Genomic DNA, 15,873 nt, shown 5'->3' with positions numbered 1-15,873 from the left:
AATGCAGCTAACATGAAGCTGAGTGTCCAGCTCCTCAACCTCCGGCATGTGTCTTGCTTTGCACACACCCTAAATCTTGTAGTTAAAAAAGCCTTGGACCAAACACCCCTCATCAATGAGATAAGGGGAAAAAAAGCAGGAAAGTGGTGGGGTTGTTTAGGTCCAGCTGCAAAGCTAAAGACAAACTCTCTGAAATGCAACAGCAGATGGGCTGACCAACCCTTAAATTAATACAGGAGATGGACACAAGATGGAACAGCACCTTTGACATGTTTCAAAGACTCTATGATCAGAGAGAGCCTGTGGGGGCGGATCTCTCCAACTTAGAGAATGATGTCTCTCCTCTGTCCTGTGCAGAATATGAAATGATTCATGAGGCACTGTTTCTGTTGCAGCCTTTTAAAGCAGCAACAACTGGTACGTAATTCAAGTTTATTGTATTTATTTGTATTTACTAAGATGAAACTAATGTATCTTTTCTTATTCTAACAGAGCTGTCAGAGGAGAAGAGAGTGTCAGCATCAAAAGTCATTCCTCTATATCGGATGCTGCAGCACAACCTGTTTGAAAAATTGAGGCACTCAAAGCAGCCAGCAACTCAGCAATTGGGTAAGAAACTAATAATAATTGTAACAATTGTAATGATACTCAATATGACTATTTTATTGTCAATATGTTTATTGATATGAACAGGCACATTCTTGAAGGATGGACTGCAGGCAAGGTGTGGTCAATATGAAATTGTTCAACCACTGACACTGGCAACATTACTGGATCCATGATTCAAAAACCTGGGTTTTGGCAACCCAGCAAAAGCACAGGAAGCAGAAAAGCAGCTGATACTGGAGTGTGCCACTTTGATCCAGCCTGCTGAAACATCTGGTGGGACTTTAAAATCTTGTATATTTTGTCAGCTTTCACTGTTAACACTTTTATTTAACAATGATAATAATGAGAATTATTATTGTTACTTTAGATCCCCAAATCACACCTTCATCATCCACAGTAGACAACAGTCTCTGGGACATGTTTGACCAAAAAGTGAAGAACAAAACCACCACACGCAGCATCACAGCAGACGCAACAACTGAAGTTGGAAAATATCTTCAAGAGCCCTTCATTCCCCGATCTGCAGATCCTCTTGCATATTGGAAGGAAAGGGCAGTGGTCTTTCCACATCTGCATAAACTTTCAAATAAATTCCTTTGCATTCCTGCGACAAGTGCACCATGTGAAAGAGTTTTTTCCAAAGCTGGAGAAGTGATAACGAAGAAAAGAAATCGGTTGCACCCCTTCACTGCAGAAAAAAATAATCTTAAATAAAAACCTTGAAATCTAAGTAATGCATATTTCCATGTGTTCATTTTATTTTAATTTCATTTAATTTATTCATTTAGCACATATCAGTACATCAATGGTGCAGGGATAGAACAAAGCCCAGTGGGCTTGTACAGGAGTTCCACCCTTAACAGAAATTACAGTCAACTTAGATTAATAAGGCTAACAAATAAACTTTGAAAAATCAGGAGACAAAGTACAAAATAAAGCATTACTAAACAGTAATATACAGTGTAAACAAAATTCATAATTCAAGATACGCAAGATATATGGATGAAGAAGAAGCAAATAAAGTAGTAAGGCAGTGGAGAGGGCAGGAAGTGACTAGCTGTGCAGTAGATTTTTTTTGAGCTGCTTTTTAAAGAGTGAGAGGGACGTTAAAGATGTAGGTAAACTGTTCCAGCGCATCGGACCTCTGTATGACAGGTTGAGTTGATTATGTGAAGTGCAGGTTAAAGGTGGATATAGATTATTATTGTTACTGTGTCTAGTTCTGTGTGAGTGTATTTTAGTAACACAAATGAATTTGACACACATGTACCCACACACAAACTTTATTACAAACCATGTCAGATCAGGACGTGTTTTGTTGAGCCACTGTGAAGTACTAAAACATCACCACCAGAGGTCACTGTGGAGAAGTGTTTCGAACAGTGGTTCAGTAGTGATGGGCAAAACGAAGCCTCATGAAACAACGAAGCACTTGAAACAAATGCTTCGAGGCTCTGATTTAGGGTGTGTGCAAAGCAAGACACATGCCGGAGGTTGAGGAGCTGGACACTCAGCTTCATGTTAGCTGCATTGTCAGTCACCATGCAGTGCACCTTTCCTGTGATCCCCCATTTTCCCATCAGGAGCCTTTGGGCCTCCGCTATGTGTTGAGCTGTATGAGACTGCTCACAGCCGCTCACTCCCAGTAAAACAGTAGCCAGCTTTGAGTCTGGTGTCACAAAGTGACCCGTCACCCCAAGGTAGCCATCCATGTTAATGGAAGACCACATAACAGTGGTAAGACAAACAGCATCTGCCTTGTTAAGGTCTTCCTTGATTTTCTCCTTGGTCCTGTCATACAGCTCAGTGATCATTGCAGCCACAGCCTTCCTTGTTGGGAGGACATAGTTTGGGTCCAGGTCATGGACAAAGGCCCTGAAGCCTTCATCCTCCACAGCAGAAATGGGCAGCAAATCCTTCACCACCATCTTCACCAGGGACTCATCCAAACTACTTGTCTGGCAATAAGAAGCAACAAATTAACCTTTCATTGCATTAGGCAAGCATAGCATTCACTTATATGCTATATATATATATATATATATATATATATATATATATATATATATATATAAAATATGTATGGCTTCTTAAGGTTTAAAAGGTTTCAAGACATACTGGCTAATACTTGCACTAAACTGAGTTGTGCTTTGGACTAAATGAGGGTGTTCACTTCATAATATTATCATAGTGTGCGTTGTGTATTATATACTAGACATACCTTGGCCAGATGTGCCAGCAGAAGTGGCACCTGCAAAACTGGGGGCATCAGCATTTTCTTCGTCCTCCATTTTATGAACTCTTGTCAAATGGCGGATCATAGTAGATGTATTATTGCAATAAGCCAGCTGCTTAGCACAAATCCTACATCTCACTTTGTTAGGGGTTTCCAACTGGAAATGTTCCCAAGCTGCAGAACGACGTCTCTTGCTTACTGGAACATCCATCTAGATTCTAAATCCTACAAATCTAATCTAGTCTTACCTAACTTACCTAGCAAATTGCCTATAGTGTGATGCTGTGTGTTTTTTATGGAACTAAGCTTTGCTATGTGTCAGTGTGATTATATAAATCTAAATTGTGATCTCAACTATCTGCACAAACTAACTATCTTACAATTAAATCAAAGTCTCTAAGTCTCTCAAATCTCAATATCTCACTGTCAAAAAACATCTCTGTCTCTCGCCTCTCACAAACCCACAATTGACAAACCGCCAGCCTCTCTTTTAAACTTTGGGGAAGTAGGTTGAAACAGCGTTCGACTGTGTGGTTCGTTGAAAACACTGTCAATCAAATTTAGGTTTCGAGACAAGAGCCCTCTAGTGAAACGCCTTCGAAACAGCAGTGGTTCATGAATAGTTTGGGTGACATCATGCAGTTCATGCAACACTTGGGTCACGTGACCGGTGTTGTGACACGCGTTTCGGAGCACAGCAGACTTCGAACGGGAGTCGCAAGCCCGTTTCAAAACGGCCATCACTATGGTTCAGAGCCTCGAAGCATTTGTTTCAAGTGCTTCATTGTTTCATGAGGCTTCGTTTTGCCCATCACTACCTGCTGGACTGGGAGAGAACTACAACATGGTTCAGTTTAGAGCAGGGGTGTCAAACTCATTTTAGTTGACGGTCCACATTAAGCCAAATCTGATCTGAAGTGGGCTGAACCAGTAAAATAATAACATAATAATATATACATAATGTCAACTCCAAACTTTCTTCTATGTTTTAGAGCAAAGAAAGTAAAATTATGTGATGAAAATATTTACATCTACCAACTATCCTTTAAAACAATGTGAATAATATGAACAAACTGAAATTTCTTCTGAAAACTAAGTGCAATTTTAACAATATTCTGTCTCAGTTTATCATTTAAACATGTAAATTACAACTTACAGAACACAGTGGATCAACAAATACACAAAATATTTAATAACAGGCAGAATATTGTTAAAATTACACTTCAGACATTTCAAAAATGTTTATATTTGTTAAGGTTATTCGTGTTTTTGTGAAATGTTAGTTTGTTTTTTGTGTAAATACAGTAAACTGACATGAAAATTTTCACATTTACAAAGAGAAAAATTTGGAGTTGTGAGTATTTATGGGTTATTATGATCATATTTTACTCATCTGACCCACTTGAGATTAAATTGGTTTGTATGTGGAACCTGAACTAAAATGGTTAATATCTTCAGTGTAATTTTTGCATTTCACAAATTCATCCCAGGGGCCAGACTGGACCCTTTGGCCCAGCCCTGGGCTGCATGCTTGACACCTGTGATTTAGAGTGTTCGTGTACCAATATGTATGAAAAAGACATTTTATCACAGATAACAAAATAAATGTCCTTAAATTGAATGTATAACTTTTTCAATTCTATTGAAAGTGTTAAGTGAAACATGTTTAAGTTTTTGTTGAAGAAATATGTAAATTTTTCTGTCTCTTTGGAGACAAAAGATACTCTTTTTCTGGAAAATGAAAAGGATTTGGTCAAATTTAAAAGTGAAACTATGTAGATTATTTCATGTTTTGTAAGGAATTTTTCAACCCACTGACGATTACAATATAGGTATAAAGTTATGCAAATATATACAGTTTTTAGTCAAATATCTACACAATAGGTGATTTCAGGCCCTGAGCTCTCTGTAAACTGAAGTGAAACTCTGCACACAGAAATATTTTCATTTATTTTTATTCATTTTTTATCTTAACCTCCTAGGACCCACTGACAAGAGATTCACAACTTTATGCAAAAAAAAAAAGAAGAAGAAAAGAAAACTATCCACCACAAAGGACATTCCATAAAAATTTTAAAAATTGCCTCTGAAAAAACTGTTGCATCATGATGTTTCCAATATAGGCACTTATTTAATAAAAACAAAAAGCTTGTACTTTGCTGACATGTCCTGGGTCTTAGGAGGTTAAAGCTCGCAAATGTGGACCTGAAATACAAGGCACAACATACCAAGTGCAACTAACTAATAGGATAGTGGATAATAGTAAAAAGCTATATATGACTTTTTTTCCCCCCTTACTGCAGACTGTTACTGATTAGAAAAATGATAAAGAATTATTCATTAAAAAGACAGATGGTTAAGAAGAAAACACATTTATAGTTTGAAGAAGTGACACCAGAGTGCGCTGTTGAGCTAAAAAAAGAAAAAAAAGAGTGAAAGTGGTGACTTCCTCAACACACATCAGAAATTCAAGGAACATTGCATAACATTGGTGTCTAAAACTCATAGTTTCATAGTTAAATTAAGACATCATGACTTATTAATAAGTTGTGTATATTGTGAGAACTTCAGGTCAAGAGTGTCAGTTTCTCGCTTATTGCTTACATTTTCTCAGAAATGTGCTCACTTCCTTTTTCTGAGGAAAGTCAACTCAGAAAAAAACCCACATTACACATTTCCCCTCAGCCTCCACCCACTGACCCACTCACTAAACACACATACATGATCCTCCACACAGTTCTTATCTTAGCCCATAAACACCCAGTGCTAGCTCCAAAATGGGTTTGTCTCTCTGTTTAACCTTTTTAAGTGATTTATTACCATTTATTATAATATTTTCTTCTGTATTTTCTTATATGCAATTCACTGATCATTTAGATGTTCATGAAAGTTAAGATAAAAGTTGAGGGTTATTTTATCAAAAACCAAGAAAAATTAAGAAAAAGAGACTTTTTCAGCAAATATATCAATAACTGAACATAAAATAAGTGTGTCCATCCACGGTCATTGATCCAACTCCATGGGTTTTACTGGTGAATCAATGATGTTGAAGATGACGTTGTTTCCACGGTAACTACGGAGACTTTGAACATCCAAATGGATCATATCTGATGGCCATGAAAAGAAGACAAACTGTATTTTACAACAATTATTTACAACATATTGACAAGATTAGTGGTTCAGAAATTATTAACCCATAAAGACCCAAACAGCCATTGGCGACAAAAATCATCTGCTGATCTAAACTGTTTAATCCATGTTGATCCATGATCCACACTGTCATCTTCTACAACACTGATGCACCGGTAAAATCCATGGAGTTGGAGCAATGACAGCGGATGGAAACACTTGGTTCAATTATTGTTATCTGTCAGGTTCAAAACACCTAGATATAAAGAAAGACACAAGAACACACAGGAGTCAAGTATCTCTTGCTCGCGAGGAGAGTAGTTGACAGAACACTGCTCAGTTACAATGTCCCAACTCACTCTGAGGGTCCTGCCCCTGCTCTCCTCATTTATTTCATTTGGGTGTTCCCTAGTTACATGGGTGTGATTAGTCTGAGGGTTTACGTATTGATCACATTGTTAGTACATGAGTGCGTGATTATTTTCCTCTTATTAAATGTCAAAACTGAATCGTCCAGACACATCTGTGTAGCCTTTGTGTGAACTTCTGCTTTTGATCAGACGACATGGGTCAACTGGTCTCCAAGGCATGGTCCCCATCCTCCGAGGTGCTTTCACTTCTGCAAAACCTGTAAAAGAACTCTAAGAGCACTTTGCCCTCATTCAACATAGCAAATAATAACATCATAAGTATGGCATGAATGTGATAACTTATGTACAATTATTCTAACATTATCTTTGCTGAAAAAGTCAATTTTATTTCAGTCTTCTCTGTTTCTGATATAACAACGCTCAACTTTAATTTGAGCTTTAATGAACATCAACATGATCAATAAATTAAATATAGGAAAATACATGATTTACTCTGAAAAAAACACAGAATAAGGAGGATAATATTACAATAAATGGTGATAAATCAGTTAAGAAAAGTTAAATATAGCGAAAAATTCATTTGGGAACTGCCATAAAAGTAGCACTGGGCCTTTATGGGTTAAACATTTTAGATCAGTAGATAATTTTGGTACCCGGTGGCTTTTTAGGTCTTTATGGGTTAATATCATAACAGCTCTGAACCTGAAAGATTCACCTCACTGAGAAAGAAAAGCTGGATAAAATGTCTTCATTTATAATTTGACCAGTAAAGACTCACAAAGATACTGTCCAACATCCAGAGGTCTGAGGTAACTAAGTACAGTTAATGAATGTACCTGAGTTTCCATAACTTTTACATTTTACATATTTTATCACAGATATCTGCACTTTATATTCATAACTTGTACAAAACAGGCTCCTAATGCGTTTGAAAGAATTACAGATTAGTTTTATTTTATATTTTGTCACTGCAAATCCTCTGAACATCCAGATGCATTTCAACCACAAAAGATGAAACACAAATAAAAATGATACCTTGGTGTTTCTGTTGAGTTCTGTTCACATCATACACGACAAACACAATAAGATGAAAACCTGAAAGACAGGGAGGTTATGATTTAAGGCACAGGTGTCAAACATGTGGCCCGGGGGCCAAAACCGGCCCGCCAAATGTTCCAGTCTGGCCCGTGGGATGAATTTGCAAAACGCAAAAAAAAATTCCACTTAAGATATTAACAATCAAGGATGTCAAACTCATTTTAGTTCAGGTTCCACATACAGAAAAATGTGATCTGAACTAAAATAATAGCATAATCACCTATAAGTAATGACTCCAAATTGTCTTAGTTTAATGCGAAAAACAAAAAAAAATAATGACAACTCCAAATTTTTCCTCTTTGTTTTAGTGTAACAACTTAGATTAAATTTGGAAAATATGAACATTTACAAACTGTCCTTTAACAATAAAATGTGAAAAACCTGACATTTTGAAAGTGAAATTTTAACAATATTCTTCCTGTTATTAAATATTTTGTGCTTTTGTAGATCCAATCCGTAATATGTATGTATAAATAGTAAGTTGAGGTGTAATATTGTTAAAACTGCACTTACTTTTCTCAAGAAATTTCAGTTTTTTCAGATTATTCACATCATTTTTGTTTGGATAGTTTGTAAATGTACATATTTTCATATTTTTTTTTGCACTGAAACAAAGAGAAAACTTTGGAGTTGTCATTATTTACAGGTTATTATGGTATTGTTTTACTGGTCCGGCCCACTGGAGATCAATTTGGGCTGAATGTGGCCCCTGAACTAAAATGAGTTTGACACCCCTGATTTAAGGGGACAGTTAGATTTAAAGCTTCATAAAGTGCGCACTATGTTAAAAAGTTTCTGTATAATTATCTGTGGAGTAAAACTTGTGAGGTACGGTATTTAATAATGATAATGAGGGCTGTTTGTTTATGGATAATGCTGTATTGATAAATATGCTGTAATTATTGATGAAAATTGTTGAACTGTTGATGTCTGTATGAATGCACGACCATGATCATATTGTTGTGTATAAGTCAATTACTGTATTATGTATTAGTTGTGGGTTGAATGCTTAATCGGGACAAATTTATTGTTTGATTCATGTATTAAGTTGTTGATAAAGGTGTAAAAGCACTTTAGGGGTAAGATTAAATAAGTTTATACTTCTTCCTACTCCTTTTTGACCAGGCAAATTCAGACACATACTTGAAGACAGATTCTGTTCATTTAAATGTTATTTTGTTATTGTCTTATTTTGCTTTGTTTTGTTTTGTTTCTTTGCTTGTTTGAAATGAATAAAAAAATAAATAAAAACACAAAAGACTTGAAGACAAAAATCGCATGAGAAGATGTAACAAGACAAAGCCTGCTTGTAGTTTTCAATTTAGTGCTTTTTTTTTTTATTATTTATTTGGATTTAGTCCATTTTTACACTAGAACCACTGACAATGCAGTACCTACAACAGAAGCAGGCGGTGTAAAAGTCTGCACTTATATTTATGCCTTAGTTTCAGTACATTTCAGAGGAGTTTCTGCTTTTTAATTTTAACTGCTGTAAAGAGAAGTTGAACCAGTATTTCTACTTTTACAAGGGTGTTGTTTTTTTTTTTTTTTTACACAACCTGTACTTCTGCTGAAGGAAAGAATATGTCGACCTCCACCTCCCCTGAATACTTTACTGCTGCCATGTGTGCTATGACGCTTATGACGGTCTTGAGCTCAAATATGTGAATAATAGAAAAAAGATGACTTTCTTCTGAAACATGCTCCTTAAAATTAAAGAAATACAGGGTGTCTATAAAGTCTCTTTACTATTTAACAAATGTATTACAAAAGCAAATGAAGAAACACGTCTGTGGAAATTCTTACAAAATGAAAAGTAGATATTAAAGTTAATGGCCACCATTAGTTGCACAAAGCGCATCAAGATGGTGCCATGTTCATGTCTCCATAAATTACTTGTGCCATGCATGAACTGACAGATGTGGATGCCTTCCATACTAAATCCTGTAGTTTTGCTGAGTCTATGTGTCTGAATTTGTTTCAATTAACCACAAACACATTGTGCCTTTTCTTGAGGAGTAGCAGTTTTGTGGGGGTTAATGAAATAGAACCTACTTCATCAACAGCGTACCTGAAATACACAAATTTAGTATGACTGAAAACTTTCATAACCACTGAGTATATAGAACAAATCTGATAAACATGTCTCATCAATTCCTTTTGTAATAAGTGTTTAAAATTATAAAAAAGACTTTATGGACACCTTGTTTATTGTACTTTTTACTGCAGATCATGCTTTGTAACCTATTTCTATTAAATCAAGTGTCTCACATATGAGAAGTATGTTATTATAGATAAATTACAGTTGTGTGTAGTAGTAGTAGTACCAAAATACAATACACGTACCATAACAGATTTAATTTAGAGTGTTATATTTTTATTCAACAAGGTTTGTATGTGGTCTTACAAGTATCCTAAGGTGCAGTGAGCAACTGTGTTGTCCCACTTTCTGGGAGTAAATCTGTCTTTGTAATCTGCAGTTCATGACCTGAGTAATGAGCTCAGCTGCTCACAGATCCTTTGAGGAGGCCATCGGCTGAAGAGCTCTGTGATTCACTCAGACACTCAGGGCGAAGGGTCAGACCGAAGGCATGTGGGAAGAGAGCATGAAAATACAACCAACAACCTCTCATGATATGTTATAAAGTACTATATAGGGCAAGAAAATCAGGACATAAAACAGAACAGATTAAAAAAAAAAAAAAAAAAAAAAAAACAGAAGAAAAGAAAATGTACACACACAGATAACTTGCTCATATATATGTATTTATTCAGGTATATGTTGGTAAGTTAACAGAAAACACTTCACTTTAACAGTATGTTTAATTCAAATTTAAATCAGATAAAGATTTATAAGGTAAGAAAAATATGATAAAGATGAAAACGTATTTACTTTTGTACAAGAGCAGTAAGTTTAGATTAAAATAATTTGAAATTAAAATTGCATTTTTCTTCCCAACAGAGAGGTACTCTATTATTAGGTTTACACTCATTTAATATACTGCACTTCTAAATTATGTTTATTATTTTCAGCTTGAAACTGAATATTTGTGATTAATGGTGTGTATTGGGCTCTACAAAATAAACTACGCTAAGCTGACATTGCAAATGTTGTGTAATAGCCTTATACACTGACAATACAAAATTATTTCCAAATCTCTCTTTACCAGCTGCAACTGGGGTCTGTTAATTTTGCACATCTAGCAGCATCTTCGTTCAAGGCCTTTCTTTTCTTTAACCTGGTCCCTTCATCTCCACCTGGCCTCTTCCTGCCCTCCATCACCACCTACTGACACTTTGCACTATTCTGTTGCTATAATTTATTTTACCACTCCAGAAAAGACGACTCGTGGACTCGACCAACTTAAACATTTGGGAGGGAAGAATTACCTCAGATGGTAGAACCCATCTAACCTACTGTGATGTAGGGGCTGTGCTGTCAGATGAATGGTGAATGAATGCAAGAAGATTAGAGAAGTGACAGATGAGTGTCAAAATTCTTTTTCCCATCCAACCATCCCAAACTCCAGATAATGAGCCAGTCAGGAATCCTCCCAAATGTCCTGATCAGTCACTCCGGGCCTGGTCAGCCATGTATCTTTGTAATGATACAGAGCAGTAGAAGTACAGTTAGCTGTTACTGTTGTCGTCTGGTTGACACATGGCAGTTCGACTGAAAGAGTAACACACATGCACAAAGTGGAGCATGATGTCAGTGTTTACTCTAAAAACTCAGCAGTGATGATGGCTGTTAGGTTTGAGAAAAATTCCACTCTGGAGGCTGTATTCAAAAGTTTCCATCTTAGGTCATCTAAAATGATGTTTCTGTGTAAACGTGAAACCAAAACCCAACAAAACCTTTGCATTTCATCCTAAAACCATTATTGAGTAGATGCCCAAACTGTAGCTCACTGGAAGTTTACTTGAGGATGGGTCCAAAAGTGAGCAAATAGAAGGGACTCCATGAAAAACCAATGCAGAAGATATGACCCATTTGGACGTTCAGAGGCTCTGTAGTGAATGTGAAAACACCAGCATCTTCTACAACACTGGCTCACCTGTAAAACCCATGGAGTTTGATAAATGACAGTGGAAGGAGACACTTGGTTTATGAGCGGATAATGATATATTTTGCTGAAAAAAGTAACTTTTTCAGCAAACTTCTTCAGTTTTCTATGTTCCATATAATAACCTATAAATTTACACTATGCTTTTATGAACATCTACATGATCAGTGAATTAAATATAGGAAAACACCTGATTTCCACTGAATAAAGCCAAATGTGGAGGATGATATGACACTAAACAGTGATAAATTACTAAAGAAAGGTTAAATGTAGAGAAAAATAAATTTGGAAGTCACCACAAAGTAGTTTCAGATCTTTAAGGGTTAATAAAGTTGATTATTTATGACTTCTTATGACTTGTGATTCATATTTTTTTCAGAATCTTTTTTCTATCTGAACCTTCTGGCTTCACCCCGTTGGTCTAAGTCACTTATATGACCAAAAAGCCAACATGGCAGTTCAACAGCCAATCACAGTAACTCTGTCCATTTCATATATAACATCTCTGAAAGTGGATCATTATGCATAAACTCTCGAGTTAAAATGTTCAACTTCACATACATAAACCTATTAACAGTGTTTACAGCCACAAATACAGGTACAACATTCCTAAGACATATAAAGCCAAGATGCGGATGACCAAAAGCTGAGAAACCCTTTTCTAACAAGGTCAAATATCAAAAGTGCAACAAATCAACAGGATTAGCTTTTTATGGTCCAGTATAGTTCCCCTCAGATGCCGACTCAGCCTGTGAGGGAACTTTACTGACAGTTAAAGACTGCCGGAGGACAAGTGAAGAGACTCTGATGCTTAAGGAGTCCAGATGATTAAAAAAACTGGGGTACAGGAGAGGAAAATCTGTTTTAAGACAAAATGTTAACTGTTGAAATTATTAGAACTATCCAATGTTTCTCATTTGCACATGTAGGATGCTCACTTTGCAAAATCTGGCATCATTTAGACCCTTCCAGGCTGTGAGAAAGTGAAGTCTGTCTCATCTAAATACAACATTATTAACAGGTGGACTTCATGAAAGATCATCCATTACGTGATCCACATGTTCTAGATAGCTTCAGCGAGGAATATACACGAGAATAAGTCAAGGTTACAATATTAGAATGTGTCAGATTGCTGAGCTGAGCTATCACTGACTTACAGTAGACCACCTATGAATAGACCTGCAGCCTTACTGGGTTTCCCCTCCATGAGCCAAATGCCATCGACACATGTAGTGTAACTTGGAATTGCTTCAACAGCATGCACTCAAATGTTTTGGGCTTACAACTAAGATAGTAAGTGGATAGCGTGCTTAGCTTTGCAACAGTTAAAGGAAAATAAATTAAATAATAAGACATTTCTAAGCATTTCCTGTATTAGTGTCACCTGATCCAGCTTGTGTGCTGATGAATGGGACATTAAAAAAAAAGTCAGAGGCTCAAATATTTTACTGAGCATCAACCACAAATCGTTGACTGTGAAGCTTTTCTGTAGGTTTTTACAAATCTGTGTGAAGTTAAATGAATCTGTTTGAGCAGAGTTCAGATCAACTGTCATGAAACCGTCCCGAGCCCAGACACGTGATTTCACACAAGCACATGAATGCACAAAATCAAGCATGACGCTGTCTTAAATACAGGTATTTCCATCACTGTGCTGTGAATAAAGGGTTGCCATGCTCGAGACTACTATGGATAAAAGAGGAATGTGATAGGACGGGAATAATAAGTACTGATTTGCTGGAAGGCACCACACCCATATGACAGAGAAAGAAAAAATGTTTCTCTTGAACACATGCAGAGCATTTTCATTTAAGTTGTGTTCTGTTCTTCATAAAGACAGGGAATGATCTGTTAGGTCTTTTCATAGATGGTATAAAAAGTGGATGAATCCTTTGAGACGTCACCCAGTGGTTTGTGGACTGGCCGTTTTAAAGCCGCAGTCTTGGTTTTTGGAAACGTGCATCTATATTTTGAAAAGAAGGTGAACTAGGGAAGAGTGAGGAGTTCAACTCACTATTCTACAGTGCATATAGTTACTCTGCATAGTTCATTTGGCAGATGTTTTACTCCTGATGCCCTTCCTGGTGCAACCCTCTCCATTTTTATCCAGGCTTAGTATTGGCAGTAGAATCTAGAACTAGGCCTAAAACTGGAACCAGTGACTGGATTAACTTTACATAATGTACAAACACACTAACACAACAACATACAACATACAAGGCCTTCACAACAAATTGAAAATGTGGCTTATCAACACCTACAGCTGCCAACACTAAAAGACAAGCCTGTTGTGATGTTTTGATGTTGTGATCAAATGTTGTCGTGATATGTTGTGATGTCTTATTTTCTTTTAAATGTATAGTAAGTGTTTGAATATGTATCTGTATTATATTGTACTGGTATTGTGTGTTTTATGCTCCCTTAACAGTCTGTTATGCATATGTTATTTGTTACATTATTGCCCTATCAAGTGTCTAACCATGTCTTTCTCCTGTGAATGTTTTTTTTTTTTTTTTACTGCCTTTTTAAAACTTGGCCAGGGGACTACAGATGAAAACTAACCTTCTGGCTAATTCTGGCTTTTTTAACCATGTGTAACCATGTGTTTTATGAAATTGCATTGTACCCTTTCAAATAAACTAAACTATAAACTATAAATCAGTGTAGTTGGTCTAATTAGCAAGCTAGCATTAGCTAATGTAGCCACATAATGTACAAACACACTAAATTACTGGTAATTGGTCTAATTAGCAAGCTTTAGCCTATATAGCCAGGTAATGTACAAACACACTAAAATAGTGTAGTTGGTCTAATTAGCAAGCTAGCATTAGCTAATGTAGCCACATAATATACAAACACACTAAACTGGGCTGTGCATAGAGCCCATTTGCCAATCTATGGTGATTTAAGTTTGTATACACCTGGACCCCGACTAAAAGGAGCGCTACCCCGTTCCTGGCAGCTTCATTGACACATTTGTTACCAGTGACTGCAGTGTCAATGCAACATCTACTATGTAGTTGGTCTAATTAGCAAGCTAGCATTAGCTAATGTAGCCACATTATGCTAAGCTGAGTATTGTGATTATGTACAAGTGAACTTAGGACAGAATCCTCTTATGGCCGTCTTAGTGTTACGTTTACAGGAGAGCTGTCTGTCATTGGGAAATGTTTTATTCAGCTTCGACTCAGCAGCAGAGGCTGTCAGTCATAGCCCACATGCAAACACACACCTGTCACTCAAAGTACTCTCTTAATGAATGTAATGTAACTTAACCTGAATATAATTAAAACAGGTGAGTTGTATCAACAATAACATCCTGTATAGTTGTCATGAACAGGGGAATTAACTGCACAAGTTACAGTTTTCAGGTATGTATACCTAAGCATTTTTCAATATGTATACTTTCCACTCCTTATGTTAAAAAAAAAAAAAAATCTCTCTAATTTTGATACATTTGAGGGCAACATTTCCCAACACCACCTGGAAAAGTGTGAAAGTAACAGAAAAAACAGTCCCTTGGCATATCTTATCACACAACTGCCAAATACTGGGGACAGGAAAAATAACACTGGCCTACAGTTTTGTAGAAATTACCTTCCTTAAATAAATCTAGCATACTTTAATCAGATGAATTTGAAAATAGATGATCAATGTGCTGTTTAGCTGATGTTTTGATAAAGTGTTATTCCACTTTGGTTTATGTCCATTGACCTGATAGATTTCTAAAAAATTCCAATATAAATACTCTGTAAAGTGAATGTATTTTAATGTACAGACAGTGTTTTGAAGAAGATCTGGTAGCACTGACACACACATGCCTTTGGAATAAATCTCATTCTCTCATCAATTCTAATTATTTCACATTTTGACCCAAGACTGTATCTGTGAAACTACAGCCAACCACCATTTGGACTTTTATTCTGAAGGTTTTTTACTTGTAGATCAGTGCTATAGTTATCAAAACTGTTTTCTTTCTGGGTTGTACATATGTTTATTTTTCTTGTGAAGTTGGACATTTTAACTCTCAAACACCCAAACATCCACCGCCGACCAAAAGCATTTACTGATGTGAAATGTTTACTACCTGCTGATCCACTAATCCTATCCATGTAAATAATTGATGTAAAATGCAGTTTGTCATCTTTTCATGGTCATCAGATATGACCAATTTGGATGTTCAGAAGCTCCGTAGTTACCATGGAAACACAGTCATCTTCTGCAACATTGATTCACCAGTAAAACCCATGGAGTTTAACAAATGACAGTGGATAGAAACACTTGGTTTTATGTTTAGTTAATGATATACTTACTGAAAAAGACATTATTTCCTCAGATTTCTCTGTTTTTGATATAATAACCA

The 15,873-nt window shown here is 36.2% G+C and overlaps 1 long non-coding RNA gene across 1 annotated transcript; it reads left to right on the top strand.

Moving 5' to 3' along the window:
* Positions 1–296: 296 nt before the first annotated feature.
* LOC115412379 (uncharacterized) lies at positions 297–747 on the top strand. Its single transcript, XR_003934338.1, has 3 exons — positions 297–417; positions 493–609; positions 694–747. It is a non-coding gene; the product is annotated as an uncharacterized LOC115412379 (long non-coding RNA).
* The last annotated feature ends 15,126 nt before the right edge of the window (positions 748–15,873 follow it).

The sequence above is a fragment of the Sphaeramia orbicularis genome, chromosome 1 (assembly GCF_902148855.1).
Source record: "Sphaeramia orbicularis chromosome 1, fSphaOr1.1, whole genome shotgun sequence".
In the NCBI taxonomy this organism is placed as follows: Eukaryota; Metazoa; Chordata; class Actinopteri; order Kurtiformes; family Apogonidae; genus Sphaeramia; species Sphaeramia orbicularis.
The sequence above is the reverse complement of the archived record's forward strand: the minus strand, read 5'-3'. Positions and strand labels throughout refer to the sequence as shown.